This window comes from Eulemur rufifrons, chromosome 8 (assembly GCF_041146395.1).
Source record: "Eulemur rufifrons isolate Redbay chromosome 8, OSU_ERuf_1, whole genome shotgun sequence".
NCBI classification, from domain to species: Eukaryota; Metazoa; Chordata; class Mammalia; order Primates; family Lemuridae; genus Eulemur; species Eulemur rufifrons.
This window is the reverse complement of record NC_090990.1, coordinates 293,420-317,145: the sequence shown is the minus strand read 5'-3', so window position 1 is coordinate 317,145 and position 23,726 is coordinate 293,420.

The following is a 23,726-nucleotide window of genomic DNA, read 5'->3' as shown; positions in this document are numbered from 1 at the left end:
CTATCAGAAACAGAAGCTGCGGCCGCCCGGCACCCACACCTCCTGGCGTTGTTCAAACGCCGCGAGCAGTGACCCGAGTCAATTAAACCCGTCCCTGGAGCGGTGGCCGGGCCGGGACCCTGCGCCACACGCTCCCGGTTCCCTGGGCCGGGCCGAGAACAGGCGGCAGGCGCGGCAGGCAGTGCCTTGCCCTGCCAGAGAGTCACCTCAATTTCCAGGGTGAGGGAACCACAGCCGGGGGACCAAGACGTCCCGAAGCTACAGCCTCCCCCGAGAACGGCTCCTTCCCAACTGCATCAGTTTGTCCCGTGTCCCAGCTGCGGACATAGACCCCCTCAGCTCCTGCTGTGATCCCCCAGAGAACCAGAACTCCCCTGGCAAGGGCGGGGCCAGGTTCGGGGGCCTTCAGCGTATACCATTTTGGGACCCCCCCTTTAAGAAAAAGGGTACAAAATAGCTTCGCTGTTAAAATATTACAGAAGCGGGTGCCCGCAGGCACCAGCTGCCCTGCGGACTCACCAAGGCTGTTTGGGGGGTGGTTGTGGTTTTCTGTCCTGCGATTTTATTTCACTTTGGTTGTTTGGGGGCCTTTGGGCTTATGTGTGTGGACAAAGTCTCAACGAACTCAGTGCAGCAGATTTCGAGCACAGCTGGGGCTGCCGTGGGGGCAGAGCACAGGATGGGCGAGGAGAGCCTTTGTCACTCTCAGCCGCGCGGGCCCCTGGGACAGGGTGGCAGGACTGAGCACTTCTGCCTGGACACAGGGAGCCCCGGCGTGTGCGCTGCGGTGGGCGGCAGCTCCTCACCTGGGTGACACGGGACAATCGGCACACTGGGCCCCTTCCCTGTGGCTGGAAGACACGCCCTTGTGCAGACAGGGGACCTTTGGGGTGCACCTGGGGGGCAGTGGATCGTGTCACCCAGAGCCTTGTGCTCCTCGCCCCGATTTCGGCCGCGGGCCCAGAGTCCAGGCCGCAGCTGTCCGCACGAGCAGGCTCTGCCGCGAGCTGGCTCTCGGGCCGGTCACTGCCGACTGGGGCCTGCGGCCTGCAGCCCCTCAGGTCCCCGCAGCCCGGCCAGCCCTGAGCCACGGCCCGTGGGAGCGGAGGGCCGCGGCTGGAAGGCTATGCACGGCCAAACCCTTCCGTACGGTGTGGAAACACATGACCACATTTCCCAACAAAATCCCTGCCAAATCTTACAAGGAAAATTTAAAAGCCTTTTATGTGGCTATTAGGTCTGGTCCCAGCCAGGTTATCAGATTTCAGGCATCTGCGGTGAGCGCTCCTACCCTAGGTTTGCGTGACACAAGCCACGGCCCCTCTTCCCGCAAGGAGCACGCGGTGAGGCTGGGCCATGCCAGGAGGGGTCCCACGGGAACAGCCCAGGGCCACAAGCACACTGACACGCACAAGCAGGAACACACACATGCACACACTGATGCACACGTGAACACAAACATGCACTGATATTCCCACATGTACACATGCCCACACACTAATACACACTCACACACATGCATATGTTGACATGCACTCGCCAACATGTGTACGCACAACATGCTAACACCTAGTCATATGCACAAAACTGACACACACCAGACACACACACACATGGACACGCACACGGACACGCACACAGAGTCACACTAACGCACATGCAGGCCCTGGCCCACTCACTCACTCAGCCAGACACACACAGAACTGACACACTAACACATGTATGCACACGGGCACTGTCACCTGTTCACACACAAAACGGGGACAGCACACGGGCACAGCGGGTGGCTGTCTGCACCCTGGAAGCCGGCCGCGCCCAGCCAGCCCTGCAGCGCCCTGACCTCAGACTTGCGCCTCCGGAGCTGTGAGAAGCGAATGTCTGTCATTTATGAGCCAAAAACCAAACCCAGAAAACTGACACGCACACCCACGCTCATGCTCTAACACGCACACATACACACACACACACACACACACACACACTCTTGCTTGGAAGAAGCTGAAGAGACCTATGCAGCGGTGCAGGCTACTTGCCGGCTCCCAGAGCCCCCGGCTGTTCTGGTCTGCACTGGGCAGTGGGGCAGGTTGCGCACTCCTGGTGCTCGGACCTGGCCATGGTCCTGGGCTGACATCCAGGCAGGAGGCCGGCTGGGGCGGGACGGAGGGAAGCCCACCTGGGAGCGGCCAGGAGCCAGGGGCCACTCTCCCCAGGGGCCAGTGGAGGACGGGGCTCTCTAGGGCGGCACAGGGGCCTCCCCTTCTCCTGGCCGCGGGTGGAAACTCTGCTGGACATAGTAAAGTGAGTGAGGAGGAGCCTCGAGTCGGAGAGGGAGTCCCCAGGTCCCCAGGCCCCCAGCACAGGAGAGCCAGGGACCACCCCAAGTCAGTGGAAAGGAGGGACTCTCCGCCAAGGGAAAGGACTGAAGAGGAGAATGGCAGGCCCCAGGGCGGATCTCGGGCCGCTGCTGGGGGGACCAGTCCCACAGCGCTCATGTCTGCACAGCAGAGGGGACCTGGGCTTGCCGAGGGTCGGCTCCCCGAGGGGCAGATCCGTTCACACGGAAGCCACGTGGGCTTTGTAACAATGGGAACCTATTTATCCAGTGGGTCACTTTTGTTTTTGGAAGTTAGGTTGCATGGCCCCCCAGACAGTGTAGGGGGTCCCAGGCACACCTGTGCCACCTGGTGGTCTTTGCCCAGAAGCTCCGCCCAGCTCCAGCCGAGAGACATTGCCTCGAACCTGCAGGGCAGGGGGCCAGAGAGGGTGTGGCGAGTGCCACGAGCCCGGGCAGATGTCCTCGTCGTAGCTTCGTGCAGACATGATGCGCCGTCTCTCACGCGTGCACGCACACACACAGGCACACGCATTCCATTCTCGCCATGTCGGCCACACCTTTTCCCTGAGGTTGGAATGGTGCCGCCACATCAGAGTCGGTGGTTCCCACCGTTGCACCCTATGGGTGTGTCGTGGACTCCAGGACCGAGCGAGGCCATTGGAGACTATGCCAGGCTGGAGAGCCCCGCTGGGGTGGGCTTCCGGCCGCAGCGGTCAGGGCTCTTCCTTCCAGGGCCTGGTCGCTCCTTCCCGAGGGGCCGCGGAGGCAAGCGGCTCCCCGAGGAGCGCCAAGGTCAGCACAGGACGCTTTGTGCCGGGGCAGGAGGCCGGGGCGGGAGGCCGGGCCGGGCAGGAGGGCCAGAGCCCTCAGGCGCCGTAATTGGCAACAGCGGGCAGACACGCCCGCACCTGCGGGTTGTTTCAAAGACAGTAAATCAGGACTTTGGAGGCTGGCGCCCTGCCACGGAGAGCGAGGGGCGAGGACGTCAGCGCCACCGCGGCCTGTGTCCAGGGTGGCTCTGGATGTGGCGGTGGCGGGACAGGGGGAGAAACACATTAGCTTTATCTCGGACGAGACTATGTGGTCAGCTCCGGGATGGGAGTTTGTAACGAAGGACTGTGCCGTCGGCGAGGGGAATGTCTGCGTGGAGGGGCCGCTGGGTCTGGGGCCCCGTGGCTGTGAAGGTGGCCCCAGGGTGCCTGGTCCAGGGGCAGAGGTCAGAGGGCCTCAGGGCTCCGCGAGGCCAGTCCTGTCCTGTTATGAATGGGGAAACTGAAGTTGGCAGGGAAGTGACTTGCCCAAGGTCACTCGGCAGCCCAGGACTAGAACTCAGCCCCCCCCAGAGCCCAGGTGAAGCACGAGCTGGTCACAGGGTGGGGGGCAGGTCACAGGGTGGGGGGCAGGTCACAGGGTGGGGGGCAGGTCACAGGGTGGGGGGCGGGACCAGGCTGCTCTGCCGCTAAGGTGCCTCCAGCTGCCGGCAGATTAGGGCCCGCCTGCCGGCAGTTACACCTGAGAACAAAGCCCCCCACCCTCCAGTTCTCTCCTTGGGGGCCTCCTAAAAGCCCGGTGCCTGTGAGGGGGCTGCTTCCGAAGGGCCCCATGGCTATAAATCACCCTCATCACCACCCTGAATCAGCTCCATTTAACCCCCAAGAGCTCATCTCCCAACCTCTGACATAGATGAGGAAACTGAGGCACAAAGAGTCTAAATAACTTGCCAAGTTATGCCGTAGGAACTGGCAGGGCTGGCATCGACCGGGGCCCACTCTCCCCCAGACGTGCAATGCCAGCCCCCCTAGGAGGGAAACGGGATGGAGTCAGAAGGCGATGGAGGGGCCCTGGCCAGGAGGGGAGCGACAGGACTGAGAAGGCGCCAGGAGTGCTCGGCCCGCGGACGGGAGTCACCTGCACTGGGACGTGGCACCACGACTGTCACAATATTGGGGAAAACAGGTGCACGTGATGCTTCCCGAGAAGGGAAAAAGCAGATCTTATACAAGGGACTGAGAGTAAAAGTGGCTTCAGACCTAATAGCAACTAGAAGCTTCGAGACAATGAAACAACGCTTTCAAAATTCTGAGGGGAAACAATTTTTAGTCTAGAATCCACTGTTCAGGTAAACTCACTATCAATCGTGTTGGTGGAAAACAGGCAATTTCAAAGATTAAATGTTTGTTTTTTTGTTTTTTTTTTTTGACAGAGTCTCACTCTGTTGCCCAGGCTAGAGTGAGTGCCGTGGCGTCAGCCTAGCTCACAGCAACCTCAAACTCCTGAGCTCAAGCGATCCTCCTGTCTCAGCCTCCCGAGTAGCTGGGACTACAGGCATGTGCCACCATGCCCGGCTAATTTTTTCTATATATATTTTTAGCTGTCCATATAATTTCTTTCTATTTTTAGTAGAGGTGGGGTCTCGCTCTTGCTCAGGCTGGTCTCGAACTCCTGAGCTCAAACGATCCACCCACCTCGGCCTCCCAGAGTGCTAGGATTACAGGCGTGAGCCACCGCGCCCGGCCCAAAGATTAAATGTTTTAAAAATTAACCTCCCATGAACCTTTCTAGGAAAGCTACTAGAGGATGTGCCCCAGTGAATCAAGGGCATAAACCAAAGGAAAAAGCACAGATGAATGGGATCAGGAAATAGGAAGCCCAAAACCCAAGCAAGGCAGAGGGATTCCCAGGGTGGTGGTGAAAGCAAGTCCCAAGACCAGCATTGCCTTGGTGCCCTAGGGATGGGGTGACAGCCCTGATTCATACCCAGTGGAGTTAGGGACAGCACTCCTCTTCATTCCCTGATGTGTCCTGGTTAGGATAAAAATCAGTGAGCCACCAGAACAGCAAGAAGAAAAGGCAAAGAAGCCTCCAAGAAAAATAAATAAATGACACTAACAACCCGGATACGTTTGCCCATTTTTAGAGAAATCTTATGTCTCTTTAGGATAGTTTAAGGATCGATCAGTGACAGCTGCCTAGAAACATGCAAATGAAATACAAGGCAAGTGTTAATGCGAAGAACAATGTCACTTAAGAAAGGAAATAAAACCACAGTTCTTCACGTGGCTCCGCGTGATCACCTATGCATTCACGAGACCGTAAACCCTGAAAACCGATCCGATGAAAGGTGTGAAATTGCTAGATTGACAAGGGTGTGCGCCGAGAGGGTGAGGTCTCCACTCTGCCACACACGCGGCCAATAGAAAATCCTCACAACATGTTACACGAGGCATAAACACGTAATTTAAAAATGTGAAGTTAAATGCAGACAAAACTCTGAAATAGCAGAAAACAGCTGCTTCTGGGGCAGAAGTCGGGGTGGTTGAGAAGCAGGGGGTCCCCCGTTTTCCTTACAAGCCTACGCTGTGCACATGTGTAGCGTTGACAAAACATCGCCATGTGTCATTCTGGTCCAATACCAACGTTCACGGGGACAGGAAGAGAGCAGGGCTCCTCGCTCCTCTTGCCGGGGCCTTCGGGAGGGTCCCCTCTGGCGGGGGCTGCCGCTGAGCCTTTCCTTCTGGGTCAAGCCCCTCTAGTGCCCAGGACGCATCCATGTGGGGGCACCGGGGCACAGAATGTCCAGACAGCCCCTTGACGGCAACTCAGGTGCAAGGCGAGACTCCACGAGTCCCCAGCCCACCTGCCACGTGGCTGAGAAGGTGGCGGATGTCGGATTTCAGTCCTTGGGGTCAACTCCCCCCCCAGCCCCTCCCCCCTCCCTCGCCTGGAACAGGCTCTGCCCCCTGCCGCACTCGCGCTGGTTCTCGCTCCACTGTAAACTCGGAGAGCGGACGGGGGTCTTTGTGTGAGGCGGGGGCTTCCCGGGACGCCAGTGGCTGGGCCACACCCAGCAGGTCAGGGCCAGGCCTTGCCCACCCTTCCCCGGAAGCCCCCAGCTCGTGCCCGCAGGGGGTGGCTGCGCGTGGCGTGTGCCCATCCACGTCTCACAGCAGCCGGGGCTCTGTGGGGACAGACAGGAATGTGTGTCACTGGCCACCCTTTGGAACGTCCCTGCCACGTGTCCTCCCTCTCCCAGGCAGCTCCGGGACATGCACCCGTGCAGTGTCTCCTCTGGGCCTGTCCCTGGAGGGGCTGCCCGGCCCCCAGCAGGGCTTGGCCCCACGAGAACGGCTGGGCCAGGAGGAACAGCTGCCCCCACTGGGTGCCAAAGGGCAGTGGGGACAGATGGAGGCAGGGGCTCCTGCCTGTCCTGGTCTCTGCTCAGCGTGGGACCCGTCCCCACCTAAACCTCAGGACAATCTGAGCCAGACCTTCCCACACTCTCAGGCCCACACAGGCCACCGGCCCCTCCACCTCTCAGCCCGGACCGGCCAGGCTGGGTCCAAACCCTGACGCCGAGGGGCCCCTGGAAAGCCGACCGTTGGCACTTCTGCGGGGGGCCCCGGGGTCGCACTCACGGCACTGCTGGGCAGCGATGCCACGAGGGGAGCTGGCCCAGTGCTGGGCGTCGGGAGCAGTGGCCGGAGCTTTGCTGGACCACGGGGGTGGCCAGCAGCCTCCACCCCTGGCTGGAGCCTGAGGCCTCCTGACTTTGTGGGGGGCTCATGCTGGGGCCAAGGGCTTTGGGCACCGTCACCGGGCCTGAGGGGTACGGCCACTCAGAGCAGAGCCCTGGGCTGGCGTCCAGGTGGTCTCGGCAGCACCTGGGGGTCTGGCCAGCAGCTCCTAAGTCGCTGGCTCCTCCGTTTCTCTCCTTCCTTAGCAACGTCCTCTCTAGGAGAGCGGTGTATCTGCGCACAGTGTGTGTGCCTGTATGCACACATGTGCGTGTGTGTGCGTGTGTGTGCGTGTGTGTAAATGAGTGTGTGTGCGCCTGTCCGTGCGTGTGCAGCACACTCACAGGTGCTGGCGAGAGGCACAAACGGTGAAGTGAAAATGCTGAGATTCGAGGTCATCTCTCACCCCGGGTCAGGCAGCGCCCGGACACCGACGTCCTCTGCGCTGGGAAGGCCGCGGCCCCCTGGGTTCCCGACGCGTCTGGCACTGACCCGAGTCTCTCCCCAGAGGACGGGCCCCGCCGTCCTGCCGCTCCCGCCAAACGTTGGCAACTCAAGGCTTCCCTCTCCGGCCACTAATTAGTGGCGGCCGGGAGGTGCCGAACGTCTCAAAGCCAAAAGAGCAAAACACCCAAACCAGGAGGTGTGACCAGAAGCCACCGGGAGGACGGTGACGTCACTTACCTGGCGTGGCGCATTTGTGGGTCTTCGCCGCAAGACTGAGGCCCTGAGCCAGGCGCCCCCTCCACGGGGCCCACTCGAGGGTCCTCGCTGGCCCCCTCAGGACAAAGGCCGGGCCCCAGCATCCCTCCCTCTCCTGGCGCGCCCCGCCCCGCCCCTGCGTTTCCAGTATCACCGGTACCTGGTGTTGAAAGGCGGCAAAATGATAAATTAAATGAGAAGGAAGTGGCTGAGGCCTGTTCATAACACAGAGCCAGGGCGCCGGGGCCATGAATCTCCGGCGAGGCCTCCGCGCACATAAAGGTCCGATTCACGCCAGGAGCCAGCCCCACGGGCCCAGGTGGGATTGGCCCTACGGGCGGGGGGAGGCCAGGGGCGCTGGGGAGGCCGCGGGAGGACACTGCAGGGTCACACGTGGACGCGCCCGGCCTGCTGTTCCAGGGGGTTTTCCTCTCCCCCACCCCCACTTCCTTCCCAGGTGAGAGGTGCAGGGTCGCCCACAAGACCCTCACTCTCTCCCGGCCCCCCCTGGAGTTCCCAGCCCAGGTGTTCAAAGAATGGCCGATTGTAAAGACACGTGCGCAGGTGGGCCGGGCCCCCCGATTGGCGCATTTCCTGGGGACTGATCCAGGCGGAGGAGAGGCCAGCGCTTGGCGGGGAAGGCAGCACCCCCCACACACCCCCACACGCGATCTTCCATTCAGGGTGACGCAGCGACCCAGGCTTTGCTTAGATTCGGGATGGGGATTTTCGGCCCCTCCTGCACCCAGGGAGATGGGGACGGTCACTGGGGGCGAGAATCTGAGGCCCAGGGATGTCCGTGGGCAAAGCTGTGGTGTTTCTGCGACTCCTCAGTCTCCACGTAACCTGGGTCGTGCCAGGGCTGGGGCCAGTCTGTTCAGGGCTTGTCCACTCCCTCCTACACCGCCCGGTGACATCGAGGTCAGGGCAGTGCGGGGCAGGGTCCTCGGCCAGCACCCCCTTGGCACCAGCTCTGGCTGAGGCCAGCATCACCCAGGTGGTGCCTGTGGCCTGTCCTGGCTCCCGTGGCCTCCTCAGCGAAGCCCAGCCTGGGTGGGCAGGGGCGTCCCTTCCCACCTGCTAGCTGTCCCCTCTGTGTCACCATCCGAATCCCTCTTGCATGTCACCTTCCAGAGCTTTGGGGACGGCCCAGCACTCTCAGCCCCACCCGCCTTGGCAAACCGTCCTCACCTGCCCATGAGGACGGCACAGGCCCCCCAAGGCCAAAGCCCCCGTGACCCCCTGGGAGTGGGGCCGGCTTACCCGGGGGGCCCAGCCCCAACCGTGCGCCCAGGAGGCAGTGCCGAGGCCCATGTTGCCGTGTGTCACGCCTCCTCGCCGTGTGTCACGTCCTGCACCTCGTGGGGAGGAGGACTGGGGGGGAGGTTTGGGGGTCCCACCACCCCCTAATTTCAGTAACGCACTGTGTGTGTGAGCCCTGGTTCCAGGGCAAAGTTTGGAGTAAAAGAAAGCAGAGCAACGACCCTGCAGCCCAGGGAGCCGAGGACGACTCGGGCCCTGCAGGACGCAGGCGGCTCCGTGGGGGGCAGGCGGGGCCGGAATGGCAAACCCAGGGGTCATCTGCAGAGGCCTGGGCAGGGTCCAGTGTGCCCGCCCCAGGGCTCCTCCCATGGGGTGCCTGCAGGGAGGGGCCGCAACGGGGACCCCGGGAGGGGCACGGCCCCCCCCCGAGGTCCAGCAGGGAGAGGCCAGGGCCCCACCCCTCTGCGCCCCACTCGGGGCTTCTGCGGTGACTTCCACCGTCCCAACCCGACCAGAGACAGACAAGAGAGACCCCAGGGAAGCTGACCCTGTGCCTCAGCAGCTGCCCCCGCACACCCCCACCGGCTCCAGGGCCCAGGGCAGGACAGGGTGCTGGGTGGGCTTGGAGAGTGCGGGGACCCCCATCCACCTTGCCACGAGCATTTCTCTGTCTGCAAGGCCAGGGTGTTTCATCGTCGACCGTGAGACTGGAGGCTGCAGCCGGACCCTCGGGGGTGGCGTCTACGAGTCGTGACGCGGGCACGTGCGTGGAGGAGGGAGCATTCGTCCCCTCATACCGGGCCCCCTGGGCCCCCTGAGTATGGGGCATTTCCCCTAGAGCGGGCCCCAGACCCCCACTGTCTGTGGCACTGTGGGGTGAGGATGCCGCATGGCGTCCCGGGAGTGTGAACAACAGGAGAGTCACGACTGTCCCACACCGAGGGCCAGGTGTCGGCAGGGCTGGCCCGTGCTGAGGCCGTGGAGAGACCTGCGCCTGCCTCTCCCCTCGAGCCTGGCGGTTTGCGGGCGACCTCCAGTGCCCCCAGCCGGCCCCTGCCTCCATCCCTACCTCTGCCCTGTGCGTCCTGCTTCCCCGTCTCCCCTTCCATAGGGCCACCGTCACTCTGGCTTAGGGCCCACCCTCAGGACCTCAGCTTAACGTGACCGTCTGCCATGAGCCTATTTCCAAATAAGGTCACCTTTCAACAGACCAGGGGTTGGGACTTCAACATAAGAATCTGAGGGGACACGATCAAGCCCAGCACAGAGCCTGAGGGAGGCCCCACGCGGGCCGCTCGGCCTTTGGGGTTGGACCCCAAGGAGGGCACACGTCCAGATGAGACGTCCAGGGCTCCCCTCCCAGGGTCTCGGTGACGAAGCCGGCCCAGCACGTCTGGCCCAGACAGTCCTGGGCTTTTGCAAAGCTGCCGGCGGAGGAGCGTGTGCGGCCCTGGCCCCGAGGCCGGGGTGGGCACAGAACCCGAAGGACCTGGTGCGCTCATCCTGGCAGGGGCCAGCGTGGGATCCAGCTGCTCGGAGTCGTAACAGGCAAACTTGTCTGGACTTTCAATTATCCCGACAATCCCGAAAACACGCCAGCGAGGCCGGCGTTGGGTTACAGTCGCAAACTCCGACTTCAAGAGCGGCCGTAAAACAGAGACCCCGAGCATGTTTCTCGCCTTTTTCCCGACATTAGCAACTCATCTGATACCGACCCCCGGGGTCCGGTTTCCTGGAAGCCGGCGACATGCTAGCGCCCGGCCCGGCCCGCGCACCGTGCATAATGAGCGTGCTCGTGCGCGGCGCGGAGATCACAGGCACAGATGTGTTGCCCCGGCCGTAATTGTTTTTTCATTACCCACCGTGTTAGGTTTATCCTTGTTTTCTACCCGAAAATCTTCAGGCATAAAAGATGACGAGTGTTCTCCTGGGCATGTCCTGGCTTAACCTCACCCCACAGGGTCAAGTGTGGAACACACGCTCCGCTGCACGGAGGGGCCCATGCACAAGGACCCAGCCCCGCCCCCACGAAGGCTGAGGCGCCGTCCACGCTCCAGGACACGGCTGCTTCCCCGGCCCGTCTCCCCCAGAAACAGCCAGTCTGCGGCGGGTGCCGAGCCCCCAGGAGGCTGTGAGTGGGGACCACGCGGTAGGCAGGCGCCCAGCAGGCTGAGCCTGGAGACCAAGTTTCTCCACTCACAGCTTTGGGCCAGATGCTGAATCTGTGCCTCAGTTTCCCCATCTGTAAAGGCGGTGACCACAGCACCTCCCCCAGGGGTTGGGGATTACATGAGGCGACTGACCCCACAGGAACTGTAGGTTGACTATACGAGTCCCCCAGACTGCGGGTCCACGGGACACAGGGACCATCCATGAGAGGGCCATGTCCAGGTCCTTGTCCCGTGTCCAGGTCCCCATCCCGTGTCCAGGTCCTTGTCCTGTGTCCTCTGCCCCGTCCTGTTTCTGGTGCTCTCTGCACTGTGTCCTGGTGCCATCCCTCTCCAGGCTGTGTCCCAGTGCGTGCTCCACGCTGTCTGAACGCATGGCCGCCCGGCTGGGCCACTGCTCTGCTCCCGGGTGTCCTGTGCCATCCGGAGCCCGTTCCCGAGCGACTGCTCCACACCGTGCCGCACCCTGGACCTCGGGGCCACCCAGAGTGGCGGAGCCCCAGCCCCAGCACGTGGGGCCCTGCAGCCCTGAGGGAGAGGAGGGCCCAAGAGCGTGGTGGACACGCGATGCCACGTTCCGAAGGCCACTTTGGGGCTATCCGTGGCCCACTGGTCACCAGGAGGGGCACCGTGATTTTCTGCTGGGGGATGGGGCAGGGAGGGCTCGGGGTGGGCAGGGCTGCCATGGGGCCCCCACATGGTGGGCACAGTGACACCCAGACCTTCCTGTCAAGACCAGGGGGGCCACCCCCATCCCCCACTGCCCCCTCGGAATCCAGCCTCAAGAGGCCCCTTTGCCTCCCAAACCCTCCACACGCAGGCGTCTCCGCTGTGCCCCGTGCCCTGCCTGGACTATGTCCACTCACTCCTCACCCTGGCCCCGGTCCCCTCTCTCTGCGAGGTCTCACCGGGCCCCAGGTCAGTAGTGGCCGTCCCTGGACTGCTCTGCGCCTCCCACGCTGGTCTGCACCTTCCAGACAACGCAGCCCCCCGACCACTGCGTCCCCAGCCCCTCGCCCTGGCCTGGGACGAGCAGCTCACAGCCGACACCCACGGAGCTGGGACGGGAGCAAGTGTGGCTGCTTTCTGGGAGCACCTGCCCCAGCCCGCGGGCCACCAAGCTGCCCCCCAGGTGAGTCTCGCGGGAGCAGGAAGGGTCCCTTGAGCCGGAGCCAAAAGGCCACACAGGTGGCAGATGCCCCACTCCACACCTGTGTAAGGCCACATGAGGCGCCCAGCTCCGTCCCGCACAGGAGCCAAAGGCCACAGGCCAGCGACGCCACCTCCCAGGCACGTGACGGGGGCGTCCTCCAGGCTGCCGTGGCAGAGCCGGCGCAGCCCAGATGTTCCGCAGGAGGCACATCTGCAGGCCGCGTGGGTCCCGACGAGGCGCAGAAGCGCGGTCGGGGAGACGCGGGTGGTGGGGCCATAAAGACCCTCAGCCCCACACAGGCACGAGGGCGCCTGCTGGGCACCGTGGAGACATCAGGCCCACTCGCGGGGGCTCGCGGCAGCGCGGGACGTGTGTGACAGCTTCCAGCCACAGCACGTCTGCAACAGGCGCTGGCTGCAAAGCAAAGTACGCACGGCTGAGGGTTCTGGCTGAAAGCTGTCCCCGTGTGGACACCCCATCCCCCGGCCGGGGCCGGGTGGGGCTAACAGCCCAGCAAGGGACCCACCCACGACACAACCGGCTCACAGCCCGGACTTCTGTGCCCCCCAGCGTCGGACCACCCGCCCCGCCAGCCTGAGCCCCGCGCCAGCGTCCCGGCCCTGGGTTGGCGCCGCCGTCCGTCCCAGGCTGCTGTTCCCGGGACTGTAAACCCCCCGGGCTGCCTCGGCTGCGGCCTGCCTCTCCCTGCCCTTTGAACTGAGACCGGGTGCTCCGTGCGTCTCCTACACGCAGCCGGAGGCTGGCCTGGCCCTCGTTTCCGTCCTCTTCCTCCCGAAACCCGACCTGCGTGAGCCACGTCTCCTCCGGGCCCAGGAGCAGCTCATTAGCGCCTCTGAGAACCTCCAGCCGACACCCGATCCCTGCGTGTGCACGAGAAACAGGCCCGCGTGCCGGGACGTGCGTGCGTGTGCACGCGTGTGTGTGCGTGCGGGCGAGGCAGACCTGCACCCTGGCTTCTTCCCTTCTCCACCACGGCGGCTCCCAGATAAAGGGGTTCACCGGCCTCACCCCCCAGGTTGTCCTCTGCTCCCTGGGGAGGTCGCCCGGCGCAGGCCCTGCGGCTAGGGTGGGCAGACTCAGCGCGGAACTGTGCGGGGTCCACAGTCACAGGACCAGCGGATAATCCTTCAGCCTGAGTGTGTCTGAATGTTACGTGGGACATTGTTATGGGTCAAATGTGTCCCCCCAAAAAGATGCGTCAGAGCCCAAGCCCCCTGTGCCTCTGAAAGTGGCTGTATTTGTAAACGGGGTCTTGAAAGAGGTAATTAAGTTGCAATAACGTCACTCAGACTGACCCTAGTCCAACATGATTGGTGTCCTCATAAAAAGCAGAACTTTGGACAGAGACAGGTGTGACAAGGTGACAGGGGACAGTGGAGAAGGTGGCCGTCCGTAAGCCAAGGAGAGAGGCCCAAAAGGAACCGGCCCTGCTGGCCCCTTGACCTTGACTTCCAGCCTCTAGGACTGCGCAAGCACCCGCTGTCACAGCCGCGGGTCTGTGGGACCTACTGCGGCCGCCTGAGCAAAACCGTGTCGTATTTAGACTAAAAACGTATCTGTCGTTTGTCTGAATCCGCATTTAACTGGCAACTGTACTTCTGGGTCAGCGCCACAGTCGCTCTCCGGGGAGGCGGGTCAGCCCTGGGGCGTTTGGTGGAGACGTTCCCCGACGCCCGGCACAGACCCTGGACACGTGGCTGTCCCTTTCCGTGGCTGAGCCCTGCCTGGGTTGGGAACAAAGGCTTCCGCCCAGACTGAGGACAGGCCACAGACGGACTGGCTGGGGGCCACCCCCAGGCCACCTTGGTGGGGTGTAGCGTTGGCCCCGCGGCTCTGCAGCAGGAGGGTCTCAGGGCTCAGTGGTGACTGAAGCCCTCCCGAGTCAGGCTGGCCGCCGGTGAGGCAGCCCAGGACGGGGAGTCCCAGGGAAGGCGCCAGGCACTGCAGGCCCTGGGTCACCTGCTCGAGCCTCAGCCCAGCCCACAAAGGTGGGATTTGCTGGAATCCTCCCTGGCACCATGGAGGGGCTGGACGGTGGCTGTGGAGAGTGAAGGAGAGCTGTGGCCTGGGACAGCCGCTGCCACTCTCCCCGCAGGCTTCCCGGCGGAAGCAGCCTTGCCCGCCCGGATCAGCCTCCAATCTCCGCAACGGGGCTCGAATTCATCACTGCAGTAATTAAAGCAGCGGTGGTGCCGTGAAGACAGCGGGGGCCGTATTTACACTCCCCAGTGATTTTCGTGCCCCGTTCGCTCCGTGTGTGAGTGAACACACAGTCTGTCTCACGGGCCGCTCCGCAAAGCTGGCGCGATGGCGGGAAGGTCCAGCTGGGGGTCTCGACGTGCCCACCTTGTCCCAGCCCTCACGGGGGAGCCCACACACGGCAGAGTAAGGACCGAGCAGCACACTCACCTGCGCAGACCCCCCCGGGCCACCCCCACGGCCCCCGCCCCGGAGTCGAGCAGTCCCGACACAAACCCCGGGGAGCCAGCAGAGCCCCCTGGGGCGAGGCATTGATGCCCGAGTCCCTCCTGGTCTGTGCTTCACGCCCCTTGGGCGCAAAACTGTGGCCCTTGGAGGACCAGGGAGACGCCAAGGCTGCCCAGGTCCAGGCGGCCAACACCCCAGCACCCCCGCGAGCACGGGGCCAGGCGCAGTTTTATTCCAAATGTCGTGTCTAAAAATATCCCCTTTCTGTGTGTTTTGACTCCACGCCCAAGACCGTGGCCGCGTTTCCGCAGCGAGCAGGAGACGCGAACCTGAACATCTTGGAGTGATTTGGGCGCCCGGCTCCCAGGATGCTCCTCCTGCCGTAACGCGATAGTCTCTCCCGAATCTAAAACGTCAACTTGGCCAACAGCGTGGGCGGAGTGTTTGGTCTTCCAAACCGTAAAGATCTGAGACTGCAAACTGCTGTTTCTTAAATGTTTCAAAGCCTGACACTGACACCGCGTTCTGCCGTAAGACGATCCGGGAGACGCAGCAGCCCTGAGAGGTTTTACGCATCGTGGCGAATCGCTCTGACACCGGGGTGTGCGGAGGTCGCCCAGCGCCACCTGGTCATCCCGGGAAGGCGGCCGGGGCTGTGGAGCCGCGGGACGGGGACAGAGGATGGCAGCTGGCGTCCGCTTGGTCACTCGGGTAGGTGACAATGGGACGCCTGGCCCCGTGCTGGGTGGCGGGACAGAGTGACTTCCCTTCTTTCCACACTTTGGGTGGGTTCCTCGAAATTACAGACAACTGCGCTTCCGCACTCTCGCCCCTCGCACAGAAGGGACCTGAGAGTCACCAGGGACAGGTGTCTCCACCGGAAGGAAATTTAGCTCCTCGGACCCCTCAAATAACAAACCAAGATGTGTCTGCCAGACCCAGCGCCAGCAGAGCTCTCCCAGCCTAGGTCTCTTCCCGAGCCCCCCGATAGCACGTCAGTCATGAAACTGTCCCCAGTTTAATGTACCAGAAAAGTACAGTAAATAATTCCACAAATTAGCATAAGAAATTATAACATAAGGCCCTGCGTAACCTTCCTTACCTTAAAATTCAGATTCCTAACTGCATGGAAGAATCTGGGGACACGCTGATCTTTCCCCACCCCCACTGCTGGCCGAGCCCCCACAGACCCCATCTTCCAGTGGGCTGTGCCCCCCAGAACTGTGGGGTCCCACACTCTCGTGAACCCCACACACAACAGGGCCCCCAGAGCCAAGCCCCAGGTGCAGTCAGCCCAGGTCCCCGGGCTGCAGGACGCCCCAGCGCTCCACAGGGAAGTTCCCAATGCGCGACCCCGGGTCGGCGGGCCCATCTGGGTGGGCAGTGCCTGCTGGGGCTCCCCAGGGGGCCCCACGCTTGGTGGACAGAGGGGGACCCCAGGCTGTCCCCGAGAGCAGAGAGCACATGGCCCCACACAGCGATGCCTCAGGTCTCAGTGTGTCGAGCGCTGGACATGATAGATCAGCCTCTCCCAGTGCCCAGCAGTCCTGCCCGTGTGCCCGCCAGTCCTGCCTGTGTGCCCGGCAGTCCTACCCATGTGCCTGCCAGTCCTGCCCGTGTGCCCGCCAGTCCTGCCCGTGTGCCCGCCAGTCCTGCCTGTGTGCCCGGCAGTCCTACCCGTGTGCCTGCCAGTCCTGCCCGTGTGCCCGCCAGTCCTGCCCGTGTGCCCGCCAGTCCTGCCTGTGTGCCCGGCAGTCCTACCCGTGTGCCCGCCAGTCCTGCCCGTGTGCCCGGCAGTCCTGCCCGTGTGCCCGGCAGTCCTGCCCGTGTGCCCGCCAGTCCTGCCTGTGTGCCCGGCAGTCCTACCCGTGTGCCCGGCAGTCCTGCCCGTGTGCCCGCCAGTCCTGCCTGTGTGCCCGCCAGTCCTGCCCGTGTGCCCGGCAGTCCTACCCATGTGCCTGCCAGTCCTGCCCGTGTGCCCGCCAGTCCTGCCTGTGTGCCCACCAGTCCTGCCTGTGTGCCCGCCAGTCCTGCCTGTGTGCCCACCAGTCCTGCCCGTGTACCCGCGGCCCCTCCTCCAGCCCCTCCCGCCCTGCCCTGCCACCTGCCCGCTGCACCCAGGACAGCTCCCGTCCCAAAGTCCTTGACTAACCCATCCGCAGAGTCGTGTCTGCCCTGGGAGGCGACCTGCTCACAGGTTCCTGGGGTGAGGACGGGTTGCCTGGGGCCGTTCTCCTGTCCACCGCGCTTCTCTTGCCCAAGTGTGCTCAGGACACCCCAGGACATCAGTGTCCCCTTCGGTCAACCGAGTGGGGAGTGGTTGGCTCTCCAGACCTCAGAGAGGCACATGTTTCCTTCTGGATTTCTTTTTTTGAGGGGGGGCAGTTCTGGGAGGAGGACACCAGCCAGGTCACACAAACATCCGTGGTGTGCCCAGACTGGGGCAGGGAGCAGAGAGGGGGACAGACGGTGGCCCGAAGCCCCTGTAGGGATGTGGGGACACCCGAGGCTGCTCAGGGAACAGGGAGCTGGGGAAGGGCTGGGGGCTGGACCTCCCTGAATGTCACCCCAGGCACCTGTGCCCTGGTCCCATGGGCCCTGTGCCCTCCACCAGCCTCCGCCCAACTGCTGAGGACAGAGGGGAGGAGAGGCCCCCCGAGGACAATGCCGGCCGCAGGTCCAGATGGTCCACTCTGGGCAGGAGAGCCTGTCCTGGATTTCCTGCTCGTGGGCTGAGATGGGCAAGCAGCGCGGTGGGTGGATCCCGCCGGCGAAGCCGTGGGTGTGAGCGCAGGGGGTGGGGGGGTGGGGGGGCACCCATCCCTCCCGCACTCTGGGCTCTGTGGGGTGCGGCGCCCTCGGCTGGGGCGCAGGCGTCTCCTGTGCTGGTCCCGGGTTCTTTATTTCACTTTTGGCACCAACACTTGCTGCTGCGGCTGCCGGATAACATACGGCACCCGGATCTCTCTGACTCTCCCCCACTGAATTGCTAGCGTGTGTCCCGAACGTTGGCTGGGACACCTGACACCCAAACACTACTCCGTGCTGCTCTGAACTCATTTTTACCTGGGTGTCCTGGATTGTTAGGTGCTCGATCCCGCCCCCAGCCTGGGCCCCTGCCACGGGCCACAAGCTCCGGTCCCCTGCCCTCGTCTGCAGTGGCGGCCACCCACCACCAGGGGGCCCCGGGTGCCAGCGCAACCCCTCCCCCACCCCGGGGCCGGGGACCAGGGGCTGCACGGGGACAGAGCTGGCTTTGCACCTGTGCCCCTCCGCAACTCTGCAGCTGGAGCCCAGCATGGGCACGAGATGCCCGGGGTGGGGACGCCCGCAAACCCCGGGGGGGGCCCTCTGCTGGGGGCCAGTGGCAAAAGCCCACTGGGCACTGGGAGCTGAGAATGGTGGGCCTGGGCCCTCGCTGGCCTCCCTCCGTTCCCCCCCACGCCTAGGTGACTTCACCTCGTCTTTAATTCCGGAAAGGCCATGGGCATCCCTGCGCTGCGTCCACCCTCCACGGCCCCACCCCCCAGGACACAGCGCGGGGCGGCTGCCTCCCAGACCGCAGCTGCCCCCCCGTGTGTGCTCCAGCACAGAATCGGACGTCCGCGCTGGGAGGCCGGAGACGGGCCGGGGTGGGCTGAGGGCCCGGGGGGAGCTCAGGCGCCCTCCCCCATCAACCCCCCCTAAACGTGTGACCCGTGTCCAGGGAGCTTGCTGTGCAGCCACCACTTCCGGAACCTGCAGGGACGAGTCCTGTGGGGAGGACGGGAGGCCCAAGGGTCAGGCGGAGGGAGGGACGAGCCTGCGTCCCTGCTGGGACCCGCCAGCCAGCAGCCAGGACTGGGGAGCGAGGAAGTCTGTCCTCATGATGGGGGCGGGGTGGGGTCGTGGACAGTGAGGGCCTTGGCTCCGGACACAGCCCGACGGCCAGTGCTGACCATGCTGGGTGGAGACCCTCAGGCTGGCCCTGGGAGCCCCACCTTGGGGGTGGCCAGAGAGGCGTTGCTCAGGGTGGCCAGGAGGGAGGGGCCAGCAGGGCCTGATTCGCTAAGAGCAGGGGCCTGAGGCACCGTGACACTGGCACTAACAGGGTCCTCAGGGACCTCGAGCTCCAGAGTCAGGCAACCCGGCTTCAAATCCCAACGGCCTCGCTTCCTGGCTGTGTGACCTCGGGCAAGTTGCTTAACCTCTCTGTGCCCACCTCCTGTGTGGGGCTGCAGTTGGATGAGCTAACACACAGGAAGCGTGGAGAACTGTGCCCGGCGCAGATGCAGGATGGTGGGTCAAAGGCATCGCTGTCCATTACCCATCCTGGCTCACGTGGGGACCTGAGGCAGGAGCCTGTGGGTGGGCAATCGCTGCCTGGGCCCCTTCCCCAGCCCACCACACAGGCCCACCACGGTGGGGCTCCCTGGGAACGGCTGGCTGGGGGAGACGGGGGCTGGGGGCCGGGGGGCAGTGTGCCCACAGGCTGGGCAGGGCGCCAGGGTGTCAGCCCCGGGAGCTGGGGCCACGTGCCCAGACCCTGAGCACGGCTCCCACGAGGGGTGGGCGTGCGGGGGACACAAGCTCCCCGCTGGGCACAGCCTCCTGGCGGGGCCCAGACTCGGGGGCAGGGTCCTGAGCCCCCCCACGAGCAGCTCTCCCTGCCCCCACCAGCAGGGAGCGAGGGAGGGGTGCAGCCCGCAGCCCCCCAGGGAGCCCCCCACCCCACCCCCACCCCACAGCAGCTGCTCTCGCTGAGCCCGGCCGTAACTCGGGCTTTGCGGTGGGTTTCCTCCCTCCCGACGTTTGATATTTTGGGGCCCACTTTTATATTTTAATGCGTGTTTTTATGGAAATATTTATGGCGCACATGCAGCACGTAAAACACCGCTGTAAAGCCGTTTGCCTGATGCTGCTGAAATACACGATGTCGTCAGCGCTGCGGCTTCGCAGGGCTCTCTCTGGCCGTAATGAGAACGGTCTGGCCGCCATCCCCTCGCATCTGTCTGCACGAGGACCCCACCGCGCCGCAGAAACGCTTGCCCCCAGCAGCCCCCTGCTGGGGCAGGGCCAGGTCTGTGGCCAGGGACCCTGGGGACTGGCCTCCAGGGACGGGGCCCTCTGCAAGGCGCCCCCGGGGCCTGCAGGTGACTGGAGGAAATTGTCTGGACCTGACTCAGTTTCCCCACCTGTAAACTGGCAACTTTTACCCTTCAGCTGTTCTCGCCCGACCTCCAGGGGAACGGGCACCAACGCGGGGGTCCCGGGCGGGTGGATCCCGTCGCTGGGGAGCAACTTGCTCCCAGGTCTGGAAACGTCCCCCACCCGGGCACCCGAGTTCCGCCGTCCAAGGACAGTCCCGAGCCGTCCTCAACCACAAACAAAGAGTCAAGACCCAACGGTCACTTTGGCCTCACCTACCTGGTGGCTTAAAAGGGACAGGACTCAGGGCTGGCCACCAGAGTAGCGAGTTTAAAAATTAATACGCCGGCGTCAGAAAGCCGTCTCGGGAGCGGGAGCGCGGGGCCGCCTCCCACGCCAGGCGGCCGGGCGGCGTGATTGTGCATAATTGAGCAGTCGCGTGAAAGCCGGGGGTGGGGAGCGGAAGGAGTCGCCACTAAAAGCAGCGCTGGGTTTCCAGGCTGGGGCGGTGAAGCAGAGTAGATTGCACAGGTGCAATGGCCCCAGGTGACCCTGGCAGCAGGCTGGGCCATCGTCCGGTTCTGCCTCCGCGAGGCCCTGGCAGCCCTCGGCCTCCCACGGGAGCCTCCTCACCTGCTCGGCCAGCACCCCGCCTCCCGCAGGTGCCGAGAGAATCAGAGAAAGAACCTGCTTGTCAGGGGTGGGGCTGTCACTGCCCTCGCCAGCAGGAGGGGCCAGACGGGCCTTGGGAAATACCACTTCCTTCTTAAACCTTTCTAAAAAGTTCTAGAACATTCCCTGCAGGAGATCTGCCAAAGGCCACACCAATTCCGTAAAGCAGTCTCTGTCGGTCATGCTCTCTCACTACGCCAGCCCCCCAGGAAGGCGGGCGGCACCTGGGCCCATCCCCAGGCGAGCAGGGCTGGGCTGCGGGCGTGCAGAGAACAAGGTCCTAACGGGATGGACACGTTTATTTCATCTATAAAGTAAAGTGTCTTTTCATGTCAAAGAGATCGCCAAGGGCCGGGACAGCGAGCCCCAGTGAAGGGCAGCCGCGCTTCCAGCACTCCGTGAAGGTGACAGGCTCATCCAATCGCATGGCACAGTTTTAAAAATTGTTTCCCCAATAAAACCTCACAGCTGCTCCCCAGATTCTGAGATCCAGGACTCCAGGTGGCAAAAGGATAGAAAACACGGTTAACTGAAGGGACCCCCAGCTGCCGTGATGCTGGGGGTGGAGAGGGCAGTCCCGGGGTCTGGGGAGGGTCCTCGGGAGTCACTTGTCTGCCCGGCCGCCAGCTCCTGCCCTGGAGAGGCCCCAGGGTCCCAGCCCTGCTGCTCGGGTTGGCTGGTGACCCCCAAAAAGATGCACTCCTGTCCTACCCCGAGGTTCCCGCGAGTGACCTTACTTGGAAACGGGTCTTTGCAAATGTGATCAGGTTACAGTGAGGTCGTCAGGGGGGCCCGACTCCGGCAAGACGGGGGTCTTTGTAAGCAGGGGAGACACACGCGGGGAGAGGGCGGCATGTGGCCACAGAGGCAGAGACCGGAGTGACGCGGCCACGAGTGTCGGAAGCCAGAGCCAGCAGAGCCGGAAGGGGCAGGGAGGATCCTCTCCCAGAGCCTCCCAGGGAGGTGGCCCTGCCACACCTGGATGTCCCTCTCCGGCCTCCAGGCTGCAGAAAACAAGCCCTGCGGTTGTGCGCTGCCCGGCTCCTGGCGCCTCGCTCTGGCTGCCCCAGAGACCCAGACACCTGGGAAAGTGCCTGGTGCTGGCGGTACACAGTAGGCACTTAACGAGAGGTGTCCAGGTGTGCGTGAAATGAGGAATGGCGGGACAGAAAGAGGGGGACGGGAATGTGTTTGGGGCTTTTAAAATCCGCCAGCAATAAAAAAACAGTGAGCTGTACCCGCGCCCACGACACCTCGGCCCTGGTCCGCACGCAGGTCCGCGCGCCTGGCCCCCGCGTCGAGCAGGCACCGCCTGTTTCCCCATCTCTGGCCGCGCACCAGGCTTTATTTATTTATTTGGGGGGTTAAATAAGTGTTTCCTTTTGTTCCCAGCAAATGCGTCTCCCACGGTTTTGCATGTTTTAAATATTCACGCATGTAAAAGAACGGAACACACGTCGTTGATTTATTATTTAGGGCACTTTTTCTCCGATAAAACAAAAACCCCCCATTCGAAGGGGAATTTTACATTTTATTTCCATTAAAGCGTCTCGTTAAAGTTTAAAGCCGCTCTGTCCTGCGCTTGCGGATTGGTATTTCCATCTGTCAGGCGACATGACCGAGCTTGTCACCATGACGGGGGAGACACCAACCAGGAAGGGAAATGCCAGCCTGTCAGCCGGCGTGGTGGCCGGGGAGCCGTGGCGGGGACGGCCCGCCAGGGTCAGGACCCACACAGGACAAGGCCTCGGAGCTCGGGTTCTGGGGCCGCCGGATCAGAGCCCAGAGGGGGAGACGCCACGAAATCCCCTCGGTGGCTCAGAGCAGCTCCCACAGCGGTGCCGGAGTGGACACAGGCCCAGAGAGCCTGGCGACCTGCCCCGCAGCCCGGCTCCCAGACGGTGCGTGAGGATGCGGCCCTGTGTGCACACGGGAGCAGGCACGCAGGCACACTGGTGGCCCCAGTCACAGGCTGCACACACACACACACACGCAGAGCCACAGTTCTCACAGCCACGCACACACTGAGGCTGGCACAGCTGGAGTGTCCGCCCCCGGCCAGGCCACCAGAGGCCACGCACAGGGCATGTGACGTGTGCTAAGGCTGCAGGGGCCTTGGGTGCCGGGTGAGGTCCTCGGGAGTGTGTGTGGGTGCACATGCAGACATGTGTGCATGCAGGTGGACGTGCAGACATGCAAGTGCACGTGTGCAGGTGCATGTGCACATGTATACATGTGTGTGTGTGGATATATGCACATGTGTGTATCTGTGTATGTGTACATGTGGGTGTCTGTGCATATACGTGGGTGTGTGCACGCATGTGCATGTGTGTATGTGTGTCCATGCGTGTGTGCCTGTGTCTGTGCGGGTGTGGACACGTGGACATGAGGCCGAAGTGGCCCCAGCCTCCTGCAGCTTTTGTCCCTCGGGGGTTGGCAGTGTGGTGGGACGGGGCACCCTGTGCAGGGAGCTGCGGCAGTTGTGGCCAAGCCCAGGCGGGCCCGCGGCCCCCTCAGGCCAGAGGACGCCGTGCTGCCCGTCTGCAGACGATCACCTGTCACCTCCCAGCGCCGCACGCGGCTCCCGCACTCTCCAGCCAGGAGGTGAAAGGCTCCGTGTTCTCCCCGCTCCCCTCCTTGATCTGTTTTGAAAGACCCCAGACAGACCCAGTGGAAATGAATGGGGAAGGGTCACTTCCCACCCACCCAGGTGGGTGACTCGGGTGTTTGGGCAACAAAGTCAGAAAAAATGGGGACAAATTTACCTTCTGCTTCAGCAGCCACCCTGGCCCCGGGGCAGCGAGGCCTGGCCCCGAGGATCTGGCCACGGCCCCAAGGATCTGGCCACGGCCCCAAGGATCTGGCCACGGCCCCGAGGATCTGGCCACGGCAGGCTCCCCGTGCCCCATCCGCCCCGCGGGGCCCAGTGGCGCCCAGGGTGCGGGTCTGGGGCCTGCGTCCATGGTTCTCGGGAGGCCTTTCTGGGGAAGCAGCTTTCTGCCTCCCCCTAGAGCTCCCCGGAGGCTGCTGCAGCCGCCACTGTCTACACGGGGCAGGGCAGGCAGGTGCGTGTGCGCCGACTCCGCCCCGGGTCCGCGTGGCTGCTGCCCGGCCACGTCAAGAGTCACTGGCCAGTTTCCCCGTCCCGCTCAGAGCCAGGCCCTCACCGTCACTGCCAGGGCCACCATCGTGGTCATTCGTACAATAAACCCACACAGAAAGGGGTCGGGTCCCTGCTGCCCAGCCAGCCACTGCCGGGCCCGCTCAGGGAGAGGCCGTTGACACCGGACCGAGCTGCTCTGGGAGGTCTCTCCCGCGGGCCCAGCGGGTGGATGTCACTGGAA